Below are 19,456 nucleotides of genomic sequence, written 5' to 3' on the forward strand. Positions count from 1 at the left end.
GGAAAAACTTGAGCACACCTGCTTTTCAAATTAAAGCTTCAGCAACTACAAGGCATGAGATTTGCAGCCAGTTGCTAACCTTTCTATTGCAGCAGTTTTGCATCTTGAAAATGAAAAGAATAACGTATATTTCATAGAATTGAATGCATTGAATCAGATAGCCTATATAAAGCACTTAGTGTACTGTCTAGCAAACAAAAACTAGTCAATAAATGTTTCTTACTTCTTCACTTACTTTTATTTAATGGAACACAGTTTCTTGAAAGAATCTAATGAAAAATTACACTAAATGGAAAAGTTTTATCAGTGAATTGCTTGTCTTAACATTCAAAATTGAAACTTCATATTATCAAACTTATTCTATAATAAAGGGGATTCTAAAATGTTTGAGCCAATATAATCATGATATCATTTTTTAAGTAAGTCTTATCTGTTGAATATGATAATGTTTGAATACTTATTTCTAGTAACCACAAAGTTTCTTTCATTATATTCTTATTTGTTAAGAAGATGTTCAAATACATGACATGGAAGAAAAATTAAACATTATGAGATCTAACTTTTACCTGATTACAGGTTATTAACATCTGAATATCAGTTTTACCATTAGCAGAATGATGTTTTATATCCTGCACTAGATACCATAGGAACCATTAAATTCTGTTCTTAATAAAACTTCTTCATAGCTGGTAAATTGCAGTAGTTAAATAATTTATTTTTATAGTAAAAGCTTTACAATTAACAAGCCAGACACTGATTCAAGTCATTATCAATTTCTCTGTGATTATTATAGCTTCCATAATAATCTGCACTCTATTAACATAGATTAGGCAGCACTTTAAGGAGCAGCATCATTAAGCTTTGTTTTACAAAAAGATGAGAAGAAACTGGACTTTTAAATTCGTGGAGTTTCAGTGCTGCAAACTAATACCAAGGCTCTCAGACAAAATAATACTTTACATAATTCTGAATATTGGTTTTTTTGTTCTAAGACTATCTTTGAGAACTTACATTCATTAATATTTTTTACAATTGTTTAGTTTTCATTTAAATTTCAAAGTGGAAACAGAAGAGCACCTGGAAATTCATGCAGTTACACAACAGGAGATTTACATGACTATGATTAATGTTTATTATCCAAAGTGTATATATATATATATATACATATATACTTTGAATGTTAGACTCAGGTATATATGTATATATACCTGAGTATTATATACACATATATGAAAAATAATGATCCCATAAGGAAAGCCCAATATGTAATAATATTTGTGAATATAATTGAATCTAGACAAATAGTAACTGTAAAACAAAACTGTAAAACTGAAAACTATACTGTTTTCATTGAAGAGATAAGAATTCAAGACAGCTAAGATGCAAGAAAAGGGCATGACTTTTAAAGGAGAATACTAAAAAAAGAGTAACATTATAGTTTGTTAAGTTGTAGCAGGTAGCAGTAAATCAGCATTGCCACCTAGTATAAAGCACAAACAAAATACATACAATAAAATACATAAAAGATAGATAAAATATTTTAAAAAACCAACCCTGTTTGAAAGAGGTGGAAATAACCAGAGAAAATTCAGGAAGGAGAAAAAATTCAGAGATAAAAGATGGCTTCTGCATCATTCATGACTAGGGGCATTTGCTAAACCCAGGCATACAAAGAAGGTGGAAAAGCTATCACAAAGTCCAGGAGACGGTACTAAGAAAAGATGGAAAAAATAGAAACACTTTGGGTTTAGATGCTCAAGCACATAGCCAATTTTCTTTTGGTATGTTTACCAAATACTTAGGCTAAAAGCTTAGCAGAAAAATCTGAAGAACATAGGGGAGTATTTTTACCATTCTCATGAGACAGAGGCTAGGAAAAACCCCACAAAATATATCATATTTTTAGTCAAAAACAAAACAAAAACCTGGAAAGCAGTGTAAATTACAGGTAGATTGAACCTTAATAGTATTATAACCCAACTTTGCTTTATCATAATCTCTGGTTGGATTAAAATGAGCAGCCACCACTCTGTAGAGTGAAATAGTGAGTTTTCTCCAGATACAGAGAATAAAATGTAAAAATATTATACAAACTTCCACAATATTTCAGAGACACAGGATCTGGAATTCAGTAAGAAGTTAAAAAGCATGGCAAAAGACAGGTTTATAAGGACAATAAACAAGAGGAAGATGGAAAATATAAATACATCTCTTAGATAATGCAGATATTGGTGTTAGGTAAAATGATATTAAAATAACTATGGTAAATATGTTCAAGGATGAAATGAAGAAGGTGAAGAAAATTAATGAAAAGATAACTGCACCAAATAATTAAAACCTACAAAAAGAAACAAGTTTTAGGCTAAAAATATATATATATATATATCATATATGTGTATGTGTAATGTAACTTACTAGAAGAGTTTGACATTAGATTAGATACAGTAGAAGATAAACTTACTGAACTAAATGATAGGATAATGATAAATATGCGAACATATGCATAGGGAAAGGGATTATAGACTTTTAAAAAAAAGTGTTAGTGTGAATGTTAGACTCAGAAAGGAGACCAGACCTTAACATTGATGAAGTGAAAAGAAGAGGACATAGAAAGTGGGGCAAAATTAGCATTGTAACTACTAACATTGAGATACATTAAAAAACGAATTAAAACACATTCAAGGAGCATTAAAAAACTGAATCAATGTGAATACAATGAAAAATATACCTAGGTACATCCTGTTAAAGTCATAACAAAAACAGAAAAAAAGTCACAGTTCCTTAAAAGCTGAAACAATGAAACTGACAGCTGACTTTTCCATAGGCATGATAGAAACCAAAAGACAATTGAATATATGTAGTCTTGAGAAGTATTCCTTATTTTCTTATTCTATGTGTGTGTGTGTGTGTGAAATTAGACTTAGTAAAAAATCATACTATCATTTTATTTGTTTTAACTTTATTCGATTGTTTTCTTATTTGTCCCTTAGGTTATTTACTGACATATTGCTTCATTTCTGAGCAGTTAAAGAATTTATCAAATATAGATAGAACTGCCATATGATCCAGCAATTCCACTGCTGGTTATATACCCAAAGGAATGGAAATCATCATGTCAAAGGGATACCTGCACTCTTGTGTTTATTGCAGCTCTATTTACAATACACAAGAGCTGTAACCAACTCAGATGCCCATCATTGGATGGCTGGATAAGGAAAATGGGTATATTTACATAAAAAGTAAAGAAATATTGCCATTAGAGAAAATCATCTTAAGTGAAATAAGCCAGGCACAGAAAGAGAAATACCACATGTCCTCAATCATAAGTGGGAGCTAAAAAAATAAACAAATAAGTAAAAAAAGAAAGATACAACAATCACAATAATACATGTAGCTCTCAAAAGGAGAAAACAGAACTGAGGTTACCAGAGGTGGGAAAGTGGTGGCAGGGAAAGGGGTTAAAGTAGGATTTGGTAAAGAGCCATGAACATTTATTATGTTGTATATAGTATTGCATATACTAATTACCATGATTCGAGCATCATATATTGCACACAAGATTGATATTCAATTTTGTACTCCACAGATATGTATGATGAACTATGCTTCATTAAAAAACATTAAGACAAAATATGATAAATGTCATAAAAACAAAAAAAGAATTTTCACATTTTTTCTTTGATTGGTTTCATTATAGTCAAATATTATGCCCTGAATGATTTAAATAATTTGAATATTTATGATGCAGAAATAGTCAATTTGGTTAGTACCATATATATGCTCCTTAGAAGAAAATATAAACTATTTGCATATGGTACTGTTCTAAATATACTTATCAGGTTAACTTTCTTAATTTTGTTGTTTAGGTCTTACACATTTTTAAAAAAAATTGTGTTCACTTGTTATAGTCTTCCATTTTGATTGTCCATTTATCTGTTTCTTCTTGTTATTTATGTAAATTTTTACTCATAAAGAGAAATTATAAATTTGAAACTGTGTTAAAAGTGTATGTCAATTTAGACAGTTAATCTTTCTCATAGACTTCCTGTTTATTGTTATGCAAAGTCCCTCATTATCTCTACTAATCATTTTTGCTTCCAGTCTATTTTGCCTGGTGTTTTCCTTTCTTCTGATTAGTGTTTATGATGTATAATTTTTCATACTATTATTTCAAACACTCTGTGTTCTTATAGTCAACAAATATCTTTTGTAAGCAGAATATAGTTGTTTTTGTTTATAAAGTCTGACAATTTTTTCCTTTGATTTAAATTATATATAATGTAAATATTAATATATTTGGGTTTTTTAATATATCAAAAATTTTTGTACTATGTTATTCATTTGTTCTATGATTTTATATCTGCTCTCTTGCCTTCTATGTGTAAGTCAGGTATTTTTATTACTCAAGCTTACCTTTCTAGTTTTCCAATTTATTTATCTTTTATTCACTGTTTAGTGGTTATCTTAGAGTTTTAAAATATTTTATCTTTTAACACCTTATAGGCTAGTACACAATATTAGTTTATTGCATTTTTATGTCCCTGATAATACTACACCTTGAAAAACTTCAATCTCATTTATCCTTTTCTGCCATATTCTATGGATATTTTAAAATTAATAGAATATTATGCTGCTTTCCAAATCAATATTCAATCAATATTTATTACTATTACCCTTACACTTACCCATTTTGGAGGTTCTCTTTTCTTCTTGCAAATCTGCTTTACACTGGGGATTTTTTCCATTTGAGCAACTCCATTTGTGTTTCTTTTATTACAGGTTAGATGGTGGCAATTTGTCTTGGTTTTGTTTGTCTGAATTTGTGAAATATCTCCAGGTTTTTAACCATATACATCCTGACAAACTGAAAAACTAAGGTTCATTTCAGGATTGCAAGGTTGGCTTAATTAATATTTAGAAAAGCAGTCCGTGTGATTCACCGCAATTCATTCAATCAGCTTGATAGATGCAGAAAAAATAGTTGACAAAATTTGATACACTTTCTAAAATGCACTGTCTCATAAAAACAAACAAACCAAACCAAAACAAACCTTTAACAAATTAGGAATAAAAGGATACTTCCTTAACCTGTAAAAGAATTTCTATGAATAACCTATATAAAACAGAAAATGTACATGTATACTTGATGATTTATTGAAAGGAAGGGTACCTTTTCTTACCACTATTCAATATTGATTTGGACAATTTCTACACAAAAAAAATCTTGCAGAATAATCCTAGCAGCACTATTCTCAATAGCCCAAAAGCTGGAGAAACTATTTCAATGCTTAAATATACTACAATGTATAAATAAAATTGTGATCTACTCACTCAATGAAATAGTATGCCGTAGTAATAATGAACAAACTACATTTATTCACAACGACATGAAAAAATCCTGCAAATGCAATGATGAGAGAATGAAGCCTAACGCAATAGAGGACACACATATCAAACACAATATATGTAGTTTTAAGTGAGGAGAGTGCTTACACTTGGATTGCGAGCTGGAAGGCAGCAGGAGGAGTTTCTGGGGTATAGATGATATCTGGTTTTTTACCTGGGTGCTGGTTATATTGTGATTTCACTACCGGAAATTATTGAAGATGCATACTCATACATACACTTTTGATATGAATACTTATTTAAATAAAATCTACCCCAAGTACCATAACATATGATTCCAGGGTATACGCTGGGGGAATAGAAAGAGAGGTTTAAATATCAAATACATTAGATTTATAAGCTCATTTTATGTTGTAAAAACACAATAGGAGAGATGATCAACACACTTATTTTGTGCAATTATTCCACATAAGTAAAAACTTCTTTCAATTCTAAGTATATATGTGAATATATGTTTGTATGTGTGTGTATGTATATGTGTTTTCAGGCCCCATAGATTATTTTCTCATTTCTGTGAAAAAAAAAAAAAATCTTAAGATAAAAAGGGGTACCCAATTATTGTAATCCAATTATAACTCAAGTTTAGATTTGAAACCTATGTACTTCTGTATGATGGCTGATGCTGTTTGTGATTTTTAAACTATTTCATATTAGCTTCCTTGTAGCTTTCAAGAGTTTGGCCTGAAACACTAGGCAGCATTTTCTTCTGCCAGTGCTCACAACAGGGCGTATGCAAAATTAAATTAGAGAATTAAAACATGTTCCTTATTCCTTCTCAGTGGAATGTCCTAACATAGAACATACAAGAAAATAAATTTAAACACACACAGACCACAGACACACACACCCACATGTGTCTGTATGTTTAGTAGCAAAAAGTATGTTTTTGCATTTGTATTTTAATTATAAATATTTTTTCTTTGAAATCAACAATAACAAACAAATGTAGTTCAAAAGGGAAAGTTTCATGTGCTTTTATTTTTTGGAATAATTTGGAAAATTATTCATCATACTTTTTGAAAGTCCAGTATTTTCCAAAAAGTAATAATGAATAATGTTCTATTCTTTAATCAAAAAAAATTTTAGTGGCAATGAAATAATTATCTAATGCTCTTCCTTGAGAATATTGAGAACTAACCATATGATATATCTATTTTAGCAGTCTTACTGAATTTCTTTCCTTTTTCACACTCCTGTTAAATTTCTTTATGTATTTTGAGAAAGCATACAATACCTATTAACATATTTTCATTTAAGCAAATTAAAAGTTACATTCAGAAGTATGCCAAATTTTATTTCTAAAGTTCTTTTCTTATGTTTTATATAACTTTTAAAAAAATGAGTTTAAAAAATGCAAAACTTTGCCACATCTTCTACGGTAAATGAATATTAGCACTTCTGTTTATGTTAAATGTGTGACTAAATTATATTGAAGGTAAATGATATCTAAATTTTAGTAGAGCATTTAGGATAGGGCCAGGTAGAATAATATGGTTACATATTATGGAGAAAAATCCTGTATAATTTTCACAGTACCTCGCTCATAATGGTTATTAAAAAAAAATAAACTGCAAATCACCTTCAAAAAATTCTAGTATTCAAAACTATTTGTGCATAAAAGGATAATGTGCATTAAAAATGATAATGTCATTGAATTGAAATTAAATGTATGTATTTGTATAGACATGGCTTCATACATTTTTTAGGATTTTGATCTCTTTCATAAAAGCAAATAGAAATACTTTTATGAGTGCTAATTAGAACTCTAAAATTTATTTTATTTTTATTGATTATATTAAATCTTAGCCTGTGGAAAAAAGTATTAAAAGTGATAAATGATATATTTATAGATTGGAAGACTGAACATAGTAAAGATGTTGGTTTTCTCAGTCTGATCAATAGGCTTAACACAGTTTCTATCAAAATCTTAGCAAGTTTGTTGGTAGAAATAGACAAGTTTATTATCAATTCATATTGAAAGAAAAGATCTACAATAGCCAAAATGACTTTGAAAATGAAAAATAAGGTGAGAAGAATCACTCTCCCTAAAGTTAAGTCTTACTATACAGCTACAGTGATCAATACAATGTATTGGCAGAGGGAGAGACACAAAGATGAGTGGAATCTAATAGAGAACACAGATGAGACCCGCAAAAATACGGTCCACTGATTTTTGACAAAGGTGCAAGCAATTCAGTGGGGAAAGAGACTTTTCAACAAAGAATGCTGGAACAAGTGGGCATCCATAGTGAAAAAACAAAAGCAAAATTCAATAAGCCTCACACCTCATATAAAAATTAACCCAAAATGAACCATGGGCTTAAATATAAAATAAAATCCATACACTTTATTAAAAAAAAGGAGGCATTTTTTTGGAACCTATGACCAGGCAGCGTGCTCTCAGTTTTGATTCCAAAAGCACAATGATAAAAGTAAATATTGATAAGTTGAACCTCATCAAAATTAAAAACTTTTGCTCTGCAAAAGATCCAGTTAAAAGGATGAAAAAGACAAATTATAAACTGGAAGAAAATATTTGCAAATGACATATCTAACAAGCAACTTTTATCTCCAATATATAAAGAATTCTCAAAAGCCAATATTAAAAAGCCCAAATATTCTAATTAGAAAACGGGCAAAAGACATACACAGATATTTCAAAGAAGAGAAAATATAAATGGAGAATAATTATTTGAAAATAAAGGCTCAAATAAAAAACTAGTAAAAACATCAAATGCTGATAAGAATGCAAAGAAACTGGATAACTTCTACATTGCTGATGGGAACATAAAAAGGTAGAGCCATTCCGAAAAATAATTCGGCAGTTCCTTTTTAAACTAAAAATGGATTTACCAAGTCACCCAACATTTGCACACTTGGGCATTTACCCTAGAGATACGAAGGCTTATGTTCATGCAGAAACTTGTACCTGAATGCTCATAACAGTTTTATTATAATAGCTTAAGCCTGGTAACTTCAAAACATCCTTTGTTGGGTGAAGGGTTAAGCAAACTACAGTACACCCATACCATGGGAGTACGACTCTGTTAGAAAAAAAAAGGAAGAAACTACTGATACAACGACGTGGAGAAGCCTCATAAAAATTACACTGTATGAAAAACCAGTCTCAAAAGATATGTATACTCATTATTATATAATCTTTGTGAAATAACATAATAGGATAGGTAGATAATAGAACAAGGGTTTCAGGGGCTAAGGATGAGAGAAAGGGTGGTTATGACTGTAAAAATGTGGCACGATGGAGTCTTGGGGTGACAGTACACACCACAATCTTGATTATGGTGGGGGTGATGTTAAGCTGCACATGTGCTAAAACTGCATAGAGCTACACACACAGACATACAGAAACACACACAAATGAATGTATTCGTAACATTTGTAACATTGAAGGTACACTGGACACCCCATATATTTCTTTGCAACGACCTGTGAATCTATATCTAAAAATTAAAGCTGGAAAAAAAAGTGATATACAAGATTTCCACTTCTACCCAAAACAGAATGTCTAAGACCATATTTGCTCTCCTGTCTGAAACACAAAAAAGCAATAAAGACAATGATCCTTCACATAAGTGAAGTAAGCCCCACAATTGCCCAGATTTTATTCCTTAAGAAAGACTGTAGGCCACCGGGCATGGAGAGTGAATTGAGGCTGAGCCCAGTGGACTGCCCGAGTTGAGGAGCTGGGGTTTAGGGTCCCTGGACACTAAGCAGGTAGAGTTCACAAGGCAGAGCAGTACAGGAGAGGGGGACACTGTGCAAGAGAAGACTTTAGAGATCTTCAGTGGAATTCAGTAGCGTACTGATCAATGCGTGCATGTGAGGGACAGAAACATAAAAGTGTTCGAGAAAGAATACAGCACCGAGGATAGTGCATGTTCCCACCAGCCAGACTGGAAAATCTCATAATTCACAGCGCTTAAATTTAGGTAGCGTACTAATATGGGTCTTGCCTTAGTAGTGGTGAATAATTCACCCTAAGCTAAACACTGCTCTGGCTCTATCAAACAAACCTTAAAAAGCAAGGCATGAAATTATCAAACGGTTTTTAAAGTAACTTAAATGCATTCCAGCATAAAGTTCAAGAATATTTATATAACAAAAAAAGTACACAGGACTTAATAAGGTGAAAATCCACAATGTCTGGCATCTGATTAAAGATGATCAGACATGTGAAGAATCAATATCACCCATACAGAGGAAAAAAAATCAATCAAAACTGACTGAAAACTGACACAGATGTTAGGTTTAGTAACATAAAAATAGTTATATTAAAATTTGTAAGTAGAGATATAGAACAGATAACAAAAAGATACAAATAGAACTTCTGAGATGACTGATAACCTGAGGGAGATTAACAGCAGATTTGACATTAAGAAGAAAAAATTAGCGAGCTTGAAGACAGCAACAAAATTTTCAAAGTTAAACAGTCATAGAAAAACAATCAAAAAAATCACAAAAGCATAAATGAACAGTGGGCAACTTTAGGCTGCCTGAATCAGTACTATGAGGAACTCTGAAGAAGAGAGAGAACAGGAAAGACAGAAAGAATTTTGAGAAATAAAGGCAGGAAAGTCCCAAATTTGGTAAAGTACATGAATTCACATGTTCCAAAAAGCTCGATAAACTCTAAACACAGAAAACATTAAAGATACTACACCAAGGTACATAATCAAATTGATCAAAATAAATGATAAAGACCAAACCTTAAAAGTTGCCAAGAAAAATCATGTTACATACAGATAACAAAGTGTGAAAGAGGATTTCCTATTGGAAACAGTAGATACTAGAAGAGAGTGTATAAACATTAAATATGTTTTCCAGATTTTCCAGGTAGAAATCTGGACCTACACAAAGAGTGAAGAGCACTGGAAATACCTACATGACTAAATAAATAACTAATGATTTAAAACTCTTTAAAATGTAATTGATTGCTTACATAAAAATAATAGCAATGCATTGTTTGGTTTATAACATATCCAAAACTAAAATATATGACAATGGTATCATAAAAGCCAGGAGAAGAAAAGGGAAGTACATTTATGTGACATTCATTTTTGAATGCTATATTACATGAAGGTAGACTGTGGTAAGATAATAGTGTACCCTATAAACCTGAAACCAACCAGTAATAAAACAAAGGAGACAAAATGAAATCATAAAAATACTAATTAATCTAAAGACAGAAAAAGAGTAAAAGGGGAACAAAGAAAAGATGAGACAAATAGAAAATATATAACAAGGTGATATAAAATTAATCATACAAATAATTACATTAAATTTAAATTATGTAAACATTCAAAAGGTTAAGATTGTCAAAATAAATAAAAAAGCAAGACCCAGCTATATGCCATCTAAAACACAATAATAATAATAATAATAAAAAAAGACACACATAGGTTAAAAGTGAACAGATAGAAAAAGACATAGGACACTTACGTTGATTAAAAGAGATTAAGATTACTATATTAATATCAGATAAGTACCACTTACAGCACATTCATACGTGCACATAATACATACAACATATCTCTCACACACACACCCACACACAGACTTTTAAAACTTTAAGGCAGAGGCAAGAGTTTTGAAAACCATGTTTCATATATTTTTACATTTCTTTGAAAGCCAGAAAAATTCTTTGGGGATTCCAAAATCTTGCCTTTGGTTGTCAAGAACCAAAGCATAGAAAATTGAGAGCCCAGAGTTTATGATATAAGTCACCAAGTAGAGAAAAGAGGAAGAACATGCAATGACATAAGAGCAGATTTCCCACGACTAAAAAAGGAGGTAAAAGGATATTTAGCTTGTGGCAAGGTAAAACATCAGAGGGGAAGGAGCTATAGTTTTTTGTTTTTTTTAATTTAATTTTATTTTGTCAATATACAATGTGGTTGATTATTGTGACCCATTACCAAAAAGTCTCTCCTTCGTCCCTCTCCCCCCTCCCTCCCAACAACCTCATATCTGTTTGCTTGTCATATCAACTTCAAGGAATTGTAATTGTTGTGTCTTCTTTCCTCCCCCACCCAGTTTATTTGTGTATTTATTTATTTATTTTTAGCTCCCACAAATAAGTGAGAACATGCGATATTTCTCTTTCTGTGCCTGACTTTTTTCACTTAATATAATTCTCTCTAGGCCCATCCATGTCATTGCAAATGGCAGTATTTCTTTCTTTTTAATAGCTGAGTAGTATTCCATCGTGTAGATGTACCACATTTTCCATATCCACTCATCTGGTGATGGACATTTGGGCTGGTTCCCACTCTTAGCTATTGTAAATAGTGCTGCAATGAACATTGGAGAACAGGTATACCTTTGACTTGAAGATTTCCATTCCTCTGGGTATATTCCCAGCAGTGGGATAGCTGGGTCGTATGGTAGATCTATCTGCAATTGTTTGAGGAACCTCCATACCCTTTTCCATAGAGGCTGCACCATTCTGCAGTCCCACGAAGAATGTATGAGAGTTCCTTGTTCTCCACAACCTCGCCAGCATTTATCATTCACAGTCTTTTGAATATTAGCTATCCTAATTGGGATGAGATGGCATCTCAGTGTGGTTTTGATTTGCATTTCCTGAATGCTGAGTGATGTTGAGCATTTTTTCATGCGTCTGTTGGCCATTTGTATATCTTCCTTTGAGAAATGCCTATTTAGCTCTTTTGCTCATATTTTAATTGGGTTACTTGCCGCAGTGACCATGCGCCCGAGGCACCAGTGGGCAATCGAGCAGACACTGAGGCAGCCATGCCAAATTGGCAGCCCCAGTAGGATCCTAGCCAGATAATAGTGTCAAACCAGTGGCCCATGAAATCCCTTGCCACAATGACTAAACACCAAAGGAAAAATACCAGAAATATGAAAAATCAAGAAAGTACACCACCGAAGGGTAATAACTCTCAAGCTCTAGATCCTATAGAACAAAAAGCCCTTGAAATGTCTGACAAGGAATTTTGAGTGATAATTCTAAGGAAACTAAATGAGATACAAGAAAACTCAGCTAGACAACATGATGAAATGAGGAAAACTATACAGGACCTGAAAGAAGAAATGTACGAGGAAATCAATGCCCTGAAAAAGAATGTAGCAGAGCTTGCCAAGCTGAAGAATTCATTCAATGAAATAAAAAAACACAACAGAGAGTTTAGCCAACAGGCTTGCAGAAGCAGAAGATGGGCTGTTTGAAATAATACAGGCGCACACACACACACACACACACACACACACACACACACACACACACACACACACAGAATTAAAAACATTGAAGAAAATCTAAGAGAGCTATCAGACAACCTTAAGTGCTCAAATATTTGAATCATGGGTATTCCAAACCGGAAGGAAAAAGGAGATTGCAGAAAATTCCCAGGTATAGGAAAAAAACACAGGTCTTCAGATTCAGGAAGCTCAAAGACTCAACCAAAAAGGTCTTCTCCAAGACATGTTATAGTCAAATTGGCAAAATTCAAAGAAAAGAGAGAATCTTAAAAGCTGCAAGAGAGACACGTCAGTCACCTATATGGGAGCCCCAAGCAGACTAACATCAGACTTTTCATCACAAACCCGAAAAGCCAGAAAGGAATGGGATGATATATTAAAAATACTAAAAGACAGAGATTGCCAGCCAAGAATACTCAACCCCGCAAGGCTATCCTTCCAAAATGAACGGCAAATAGTATATTTCTCAGACAAACAAAAACTGCGGGAGTTCACCACCACACGACCACCCTTACAATAAATTCTCAAGGGAGTACTGGGTTTGGTACCTGAAAAATAACTACCACTGCCATAAGAACTCAAGAAAAATCAAAACCCACTAGTAAAATAAAAATGGCAGCAATGAAGAGAAAAATAGAAGTTTATCTTCACCCCAAGAGATCAACAAATATAGAAGATAAACAGTAAATCAGAAAGAAAGGAACAAAAGACACATAAGACATCCAAACAAAAATCAATAAAGTGCTAGGAGTAAATAACAACTCTTAATGTAAAAGGATTAAATTCCCCAATCATAAGACACAGACTGGCTGAGCAGCTATAGTTTTGATGGAAGAGGGAGGTAGGTGTACTGACACAGCAATGAGGGGTGAGCTAAAAGCTAATTGCAGTTTTGTAAGAAAGAGGTGGCCCCTTGAGAGCTACAATTAAAATATTAAAGTGATGAAAGGAACAGTAAAAGAATAACAAGTAATTAAAAGGAAGCTTATTCTGATGCAAAAGTATAATCAACAGAATTATGCTTTGGATATTAATAAAGAGACGAATCTAAGTCACAGTAAACTTTAAATGTTTAAACTAAATCTATGGATGTAGAGAAGCCCCTTAGTTCTAAAATTCAGAGATCCTGAAAAATCTCTCTCTCTGAAAGTTCTCCATGAGAAAGCTTATTTAAGATATTATATGTGGAAAAATTATAATTTGCTGTGACATGTTTTAGGAATTTTTCTGTATGGTTGGATACTTTGCATATGCAATAATAATCATAGTTATTATAGTAATATAATAATGAACCACTTAGAATGAACAGTGAGACACTGGGGTAGTTAATTTACACATTTTCCATTTTGTACTTTTCTACATGTGTCAAGGAATGTACGTTTGTCTCCGTTTTATATATGAAGAAACTGCTACTCAGTGACATGTCCAAATAGTTCAGCTAATAAGTGGCAAATTGGGATTCAAACTATTCTAATTCCAAAGACCTCACATTTAGAAACTGTTGACAGGTCACAGACCTATAACAAATAACACTGCAAAGAAATAGCACAGCCAATGCAGTAGTATTCCTACATCAGCAGTATGATCACTTTGCACATGCAATTTAAGGCAAAATTCATTTAATCTGGTTTCAGGAACTAGTTAGCTGGTGAGAGTTCCAGCTAGAATTTTTGAGATTTCAATTTGACTATCAGGCTGACCTTGATTTCAAGCTATTACTATTTTCTCCTTGTCATAACAGAAATAATTTGATTCTGACCACCTGCCTTTGCCAGATTCCATTTCTCTTGAGCCTCTCATATTTATACTCGGTATCAACTTTCCTTTGCTGATAATCTGACTCTGATCCCAAGCTTCTGTTCTGAGCACTCAGCTTCTAACTTGTTCCAGTGTACCCTCTTCCTACCAGCCATTTGAGCTGTGGTAGGGTCATCTGGCTGTAAGGAACAGGTTCATTCAAGCTTCCTTAATAAACATGATTTATAATTAGGAATCACATGGACTGAATCTGGAATAGAAATGATTTCAGTATGAAGCATCTTTGGAGATCATCTTCACTATCTCTTTCTCAAGAGGTGGTATAGCTGAATGACCTCCTAGTTATGTGGTCTTGGAAAATTATTTCATCTTCCTCTTCTGCAAAAGACAGGTAATAAGAGCACCTACTTCATAGGCTTGTTGTTCTGATTAAATGATTTTGTACATGTAAAGCAAAAGAAAGAATAAGCCCTAATCAATTTGAAATAATTCTGCTCTATTTATGGTTTGCTGAGAGTTTTTATCTTATACAGCTGTTGGATTTTGTCAAATGTTTTTTTATGCATCTATTGATATGTTCATGTGATTTTTCATCTTTAGCCTGATCTTTGGAAAACATTTGTTACTGTTTTCTTTGTGTTGCCCTTATTATTTGTTCTTATTTTTAATTAGATTAATAAATAATACATGCTAAACATGTTTTAGTGTTACTATTCTCATTTTATAGATTAAGACACTGAAGCTCAGAGTTAAACTCTACTATAATATTTAAGCTGCAATAAGTAAAGCAGCAATAAGAACTTAAGTCTTTATGATTTTCAAATCCCCATGTTGTTTGTTTCAGGGGAATTTTTGACTCTTTGCTGTCCCCTTTTGTCATGTTTCATCAGTGCAATTTTATTTATAGTCAACTGTTGTCTTACTTTAGCCTCTACATTTACCTTTTAGGAAAGTATTTCTGTACCTTCAAATACTTCCAGATTGTGCCAACAATGGAGATGCTCTCATTATCAACTATTTTGTTAGGCTGCCTTTTCTTGTGGAGAAGTCAGGAGACACATTTGGAAATACATTCTATAAGGTAGAAATAGATTTTATGTGGTTTTGTTTGTGCCAATTTTGTATATGATAATTCTATTTGTGCATGAATGGTGGTGTGGGCAGGTGTATGTGAGCCTCTATTTTTGTGTCTATATCAGGATTTTATCATTTCATAAATTTCATATTCCTGATTATCTCAAACAATTTCTCATTTATTAGACCTTGGAAACCAAGCCTGTGAGACATATTCTGACCCAATTTGGTAGTATTTTCCTTACTTACCCATGTGTTCTTTATCACTCTTGTAGCTTCAATGGCCTCTTTCACTAGATTACTTGTTTCCCAATTTAAGCACTAGAGAATTAGAGAATATTTGAAATTGAATGAACTGGTCTCCTTCACCTTGAATCTAGCCTCACACGCATAGGTGCTAGTATATAAGGAAAATACTTATGCAAATTGACTTTCCAAAAACTTACTAATTCTTCTCACCCATGAATTGCCTTCTCTCTTTTTTCATTCAGTCCCATTCCCTTCCCAGTTCTTGCTCTTATCTTTCATTTGATCCTGTCCATTTATGATTATCTCAAATTCAGACTTCGTTCTTGACACTCCAGCTTCTGATTTCAAGATCTCATTTAATTTTCTTCATAATGTGTTTGTCTTAATCCAATTCTTGGGACATCAACTCACTGGCCTGTACTACAAAGCAAACCAACTAGCTTGTCCAGTCCCTGATGGGAGGAGACTTTCAGCCTGAGAAAACATATAACTGAATCTCATTTATGGAGAGGCAAACCGAGTGCCAGAGATGAAGCGTCTTGATTAAAGTGACGTTAAAGAGTCAAGACATAGCCAAATCTTTTGTTTTCTAACCCTTTATTTCTTCCATTATGCTCTTCTGGAAGAGTCGCCTTTAAATGTTACTATACTCAAGATGTGCAAAATTTAAAATCTTCACCATTAAGAATGGATCTATCTACCTACTTACCTACTTACCTGTCTAGCAATGTTGAATGTGGTAACTATAAATATGAATGCATAATTTTTCACTAATATGCTTTGCCCTTAAATGGAAGGATATACATTTCTCTTTTTCTCTTTTTAAAATTCTGTACTGTCTGGTTTCCAGGCAACGTTCAGCCATCCGTCTCCTAGCCCCAATCTCAGATATCCCCCTTCTCCTCATGCACCACCCCAAAATAATACATCTTACCCAGAGAACAGGATGTAACTTTAATCAGGAGAAATATGGAGATATTCTAAAAATTGTGTATCTGCACTTACATCTAAATAAAATTAAATAAAATGGTTGTTCTGTACATGCAAATATATGATTATTTGTCTATTTGAACTATACATTCTAAATAACATTTTAAAAACCCAGAGTTTTTCTATTTAACAACATTGCTAATTCAAAATATAGTTGAGAATCAGAGATTCAATAAAGAAATCTTTCAAATATGCAAAAAGAGTCACAAATTCATGAACGGAAGAGTGTGCTCATTGTCTTCCCACTCAAGCCTGTTCCTTAGAGGACTTTAGTGTAGCTGGGAAGCTGACTTTAGTTGAAGAACAGGTACACTGAGGAGATGGCAAGAAATCAGCATAGTTGGAAACTGTAGGAATGATTTTTTTTCCTGTGATTTGTGCACATTAAAGTGACTGGACACCAATAGATCGAAAGTATAATCACTATTAGAGATAACAACTAGTTAAGAGATAACAACTAGCTAAGCCAAGAAAACCATTAGTTAAGCCAAGGAAACAACTGTTGTGTTCTGAAACAGGTGCAGATGGTGTAAGCCTTAAAATCAACTCAGGCTTCCAAATTTAAGAGGGTTCTTCATTCAAAAAGTTCATGGAAATATTCTTAGTATCTTTTAATTCTATTTTTCCATGAAAGTTTTGAAGTACCCTTGCATATAAGTTAGAATCAGGCTGCAAAATCTGAGCAATCACAAAAGCAGGTATACAACTAAACATCTTTTTCAGATGTGGCGAAGAAGACAACAAAGAACCAGAAAGAGCCAGAGGAGGAGGAGATGGGGTCTCAAGAAATTTTTACCAGAGACCAGATTCATGTCTAATTAAACAGCCTTCTCCAATATAAGGAAAGAAGACCTAATTACTGTATGTTGGAAAAAGAGATAATTTGTCTTTTTAATGTATTGGTAATTGGGCTTGCTTCTGAACATAATGGAGAAATCTACACATCACCAACTGATTATGGACTTTGAGCTGGATAGGTGAGGTGGATTGAATTATGTGCCCCCAAAACTCACTGAAGCTTGAATTGTGTCCCCCAACTTTTTTTGTGTTAGAAACTTGGCCCCCACTGTGACTGTTAGGAGGGTGGAAAGTCCTGTTATGGTGGTTGAAGGGTGGAGCCTTGAAGAGGGGATTGGATTGTGGTACCATGCAGTAGTGAAAGGATTAAAAATGGTGGTCGGGGGCATGGTTCTGAGGGCTTTAAAAGAAGAGAGAAAAGAGTCTGTCTCTCTCTGCTCCACCATTTTCTACAACGTGATACCCTGCCATCACTGTCACCCCCACCAAGGCCGTCACCAGCTCTGTTTCCTGGACTTTGGGCTTCCCAGCCTCAGAAACTGTAAGCAATCAATTTCATTTTCTTACAAACTACTCAGTTCCAAGTATTTTGTCATAAGCAGCAGAAACAGACTAATAAAAGAGGACTTTAGGTTTTCTTTTCGTAAAGGAGAGTCAACGTATTCTAAATGCGGGAAGAAAGGTGCAAGGAGATATTTGATTAGTAATGGTCAAGCCATGGCAGAGATTGTTAGCTGTTCGCCATATTTGTTTTTTCTTCATGGGCATATATCTAGCCTTTGTTCCCTGTTCCCTTACATAGAGCTGTAGCCATGGGACCGAGTTCTGGCTCAATTCTAGTGGAAGTGCCGCACCACTTGCAGGCCTAACCTTCTTTTTTCTTTTCTGGTTGATTTTAATGAGAATGTCCAGGGAAACTTGGAAGTCACATGTTGAAGATGCAGACAACGCATTAGTCTGGGTCCCTGAATGACTGTGTAGAGGAGACCACCTGCCCTGAAGTTTTACTTAAGGAAGAGAATGAACTGTTTGGTCTTTAATCACCTGTAATTTTACAGTCCACTTGCTATTGTAACATATGGAGAGCTTATTGTCCTGTTTTGTTGGCAAAAAATGGAGCTTATCCCTTTAATATAGTACCATGATCTGTAGGATTAAAACCAATGTCAAATGTGATCAGACCTCATTAAAACACTCCAGTTTTATTTTATTTTTATTTTTATTTTTTTCAAGGCAATGTTTTATTTCCATAATGAATTAATCTCCAAGAAAGACATTTTAAAACTGCCAAAATTTTGCTTCTTCTCTGATCCTATTAAAATGTGAAAAATGATTCATTTTTTGAAGCAGTAGCTTGGAGAATTTGAAGAACTTGGAAAACAAGTTATTTTCCACAGTCTTAGTCTTAACAGGGATATAGCACATTTCAATATTTCTAATTAAACTAACAGAGTAGGTGATGATAACATCTGGGTTATTTTTTTTTTTGTAATAAAACCTATTGATGTTGCTGACCTGAATGTTTCTTATCTGCAGTAGACAACAAATGAAGATAAGCAAAGTTTAAAAGGAAGAAAATGGGAAATGGGAAAAATGTCACTACCAAATAGCTAGTTCTGGAACTCTTGCATTGATTACCCCTCTATAATTTTTTCAAGACCCCTTTATTTAATAAATATTAGTTCAATTAATCAATATAAATATTTTACAGTGTTCAAGAGATATTTGAATATCAATCAATATAAAATGTGCTACAAAAATCTCTAGTATCTTTCAAAAAGATGTTCTAGTAAAAGATTTTGTCTCCTTAATAGAATCCAACATTTTAGTCACAAGTAAATGAAAAATTTAACCCATTTGTACCCAGCTGAATATTAAAAATTGGGGGGGGGGTGTTTGTCAAAGAAGGGAAAAAGTGAAAATGAAAAGCATAGGG

At 33.1% G+C, this 19,456-nt stretch overlaps 1 long non-coding RNA gene across 4 annotated transcripts in view; it reads left to right on the top strand.

Moving 5' to 3' along the window:
* LOC134360970 (uncharacterized) overlaps window positions 1-19,456 on the top strand; it is a 38,332-nt gene that overhangs the window by 14,757 nt on the left and 4,119 nt on the right. For 3 of the 4 annotated variants that reach the window (XR_010021369.1, XR_010021370.1, XR_010021368.1), the window contains one exon: window positions 17,446-18,730. This is a non-coding gene — a long non-coding RNA (uncharacterized LOC134360970). Of the gene's footprint in view, window positions 1-17,445; window positions 18,731-19,456 lie in introns of those variants that run through there. The other variant, XR_010021371.1, reaches the window with a different exon arrangement.

This window comes from Cynocephalus volans, chromosome 12 (genome assembly GCF_027409185.1).
Source record: "Cynocephalus volans isolate mCynVol1 chromosome 12, mCynVol1.pri, whole genome shotgun sequence".
Lineage (NCBI taxonomy): Eukaryota > Metazoa > Chordata > Mammalia > Dermoptera > Cynocephalidae > Cynocephalus > Cynocephalus volans.